Raw genomic sequence first — 3009 nt, 5'->3', positions numbered from 1 at the left:
GGGGGTCCCCCCCGGAACCCCGGCCTGCCTCTGCTGGCTCGGAGGACTGAGCCTTCGTCTTGCCGGTTGAACCCAGTTGGCACAAAAGGCCTTTTTATTTTGGTCCTGCAGCTACCTGCGCCAAATCCCCATCCTGCTGAAGTCTGTAACAAAACACTCGCTGATTTTTGGGCCCAGATACGGCCAGTGCAGCCCTCAAGGATGAAGAGCGAGGGATCGAGGAGAGGAAAACTACATTTCAGGTGCCAGAAGTGACAGAGAAGGCATTGCGTAATTTACTGGATAGACTCTCCAGGAACCCCTGGTGAGGTTCATTTACACCTGACGTTTGGGTAACTTTGTTTTGGGAATGAAATGTGCAAATTCAGTACTCTTTTTGCGGTTTGGGGGGCTTTTGGGTTCAGCGTTGTTTTTTTTTGCTGCATACATGTATGTGAAGTAGTTTTAATTCCGCCAAATTGCCTTTTTGATTTTCTCTCCTTTTTTCCTGTTTTTCTTTTGCCTGTTGTTTTGGGGTTTTTTCCCTGTGGCTTTAATTACCCAAGATTTATTACCCAAGATTTTAAAAACTAACCGGTCCTGCTTTAAACTCATTTTTCGTGCAGGTGCCCGCTGTTCACGTCTTTCGGCATTTGATTGCGTGGGGAGGAGTGGTTGCCCACGGACTCTGATGTTCGATGCTTTTACCTTTTTTTGAGCGACATGGTGTTGCTCCTAAAAGTGAACCTCCTTGCAATTCATCCTCTAGACTGACTGAGAGCGTTGCGTAAATACGTGTGCGGAGATGTGACTTAAAAATTCGTTTCCGCTGTCTCTCGTAGTGTTTGGTTCCTCTTTCTTTCTTCCTCTCTGTCTTGATGAGCAGGGAGGGACTAGTGGGTTGTGGAATTGATTTCCAAGAAGAGCCCTCAGTCTTGAGAGACATTTTAAATTAAACTGTTAAAAGCCTTTGAGAATTAACATTAAAGGACATTTTTATTATTGGTGAGATAACCAAATCACTTTTCCCCTCTGTTTTCACGTAGCTAATGCTTCCCTATGCCAACCCCCCGATTATTAACGGCTTCAGAGATAGTCCAGCAGTGACGGGGTGTGACGTCCCAAGTACAATTGATTAAATACCGTGCTTCTCTCGCACAGGGTGCGTGCCTCTGTCCTCTGGAGAGCGAAGGATTCATCACTAAGTGGGCTCAGAGACATGGTCAGGCCTTGCACAAGCTTTTCTGTGTTTAATCGATGATGGTTGACTCCAGAGAACCACCCGCTCCAGGCTGATTATCTCTTCTGCATTTTTTTCCAGCTCTGTCTGAAGAGCATGCAGAGCCAATAAAAAGAAGCTAAATGACATGCAAATGAAAAAAAAAATAATACTTTTGTTTTTCAATTAAGAAAAGCCAACTCCCAAACAATGCTAGGGTTTCTCTGGCTCTGAGGCGCGTGCAATCGCCCTAAATGGGCAAAAAAAGCAAGTTGAATCTTTCTCCGCAGCAGTGGTTCGGCTTTTGGGTCTGGGTCTTCCAGAGTTGGAGCCGACTGGTGGATAGTATTGGAGGAGCTCTCCAAGTAGCTCCCTCCACCAGATAAATGCAGTTTTTCCATCGCCTTCAGCGTTCTGGTCCCACATACCATTGAAAACTAACTTGCATACCAAAACCCTGCAACACCCTTCATTAAAACAACAACAACAACAACAAAGCGACGTCCAGTCTCAGCTCTCAGTGCCTGGCCCCAAAGTGGCGTTTGCTGGCAGACGGATTGAAATTCAGCAGAAATACTGCTCAGCTGAGGCGGGTGCATGAAAGAGCCTGCGCGGACGGGACCCTTTGTCGCTGCCTGTCCGAGTCTTGCCCTTTGGTGGGTTGCTCTTGTCTGGTGGTCCCCGTCGCAGCTGTATGGCTTGGTGGGCCAGCTCTGTCTTCTGACACTTGGGAGGGTGCAGGTATATCTCATTTTTTGACTCATCTTTGGCCAACCCGATCTGTAAGTTTGGCGTTTTCGTTTTCCCAGCAGGAGTTCTGGCTGGAAAGGCTGGGAGCAAAGTTTTTGAGATGAACAGAACTGATGTGTTGCCTGGTCTAGCTGAGAGGCGTCCCTGCCCATGACAGGGAGGTTGGATTAAATGATCTCTACGGTCCCTTCCAGCCTAGGCCAGTCTATGATTCTATGAACCAGATCAAATCTGGGTATTGTACACATTTTTTAAATTTTTTTATGTTGTTTGGTATCTTAATACATACAACATTGATCTCTCTAACATAGTCATGAAACGGTTGAAGGAGGGAAGGGATGGTTTGAACTGTAAAGAACAAACAGGTATCGTTGTCTTAAGCTCTGGTGATCAAAAACTATAAAATTCCTTCATGGAGATCCAGAGCAAGGCTTGCAAGCCTCAAAGCATGTCTGTTTTTACCAACTCTATTGGTTGGTCTGAAAAGATACTGCCTCCCTGCTTCGCTTTGAATGAATAAAGTGATTTATGGAAACTGGAGGAAAATGTTTTTTACGATTCCCATTTGTGTGCCAGAGGAGGAGGGAATAAAATCAAGCTTTACAAAGCTGTGAGCCTAGCGGTGCTCATTCGGGCCCCTTCTTCGGGGGAATAAAACCCCTTTGCTTCGGCTGGCACCCGGCTTTGCTAAGGGTTAAAGCCGCTTCAAGAGAGCAGTGTGGGGGAAAAGGAAACTGAAAGCTGTGCTGAAAAGCTGGGAGGCGAATTTGGGAGCTGCTTGATGTATTTCATGTTTTGAAAGGACAAGCTCTGAGCGGAGCTGTGTGAAGGTCGAGTGAGATGTGAAAGCTCGACAGTCACACGTACAGGAAACCCTGAATCATTTCTACGCTTCCTGGAAAATGACGCAGTGAGGTTTTTGTTGTGTTTACTACTGATGGTCCCGTAGCTCTTACTGATCAGCTTTAAAAATGTCTTAACTACCAGCACCTTGGGTGCAGGTGAGCTCAGTTGGGTGCATTCGAGATGCTCACCAACGCCCCCTGACAATAATAATTAAT

The sequence above is a fragment of the Apaloderma vittatum genome, unplaced genomic scaffold (assembly GCF_000703405.1).
Source record: "Apaloderma vittatum isolate BGI_N311 unplaced genomic scaffold, ASM70340v1 scaffold27884, whole genome shotgun sequence".
NCBI classification, from domain to species: domain Eukaryota; kingdom Metazoa; phylum Chordata; class Aves; order Trogoniformes; family Trogonidae; genus Apaloderma; species Apaloderma vittatum.
This window is presented reverse-complemented; position numbering follows the sequence as displayed.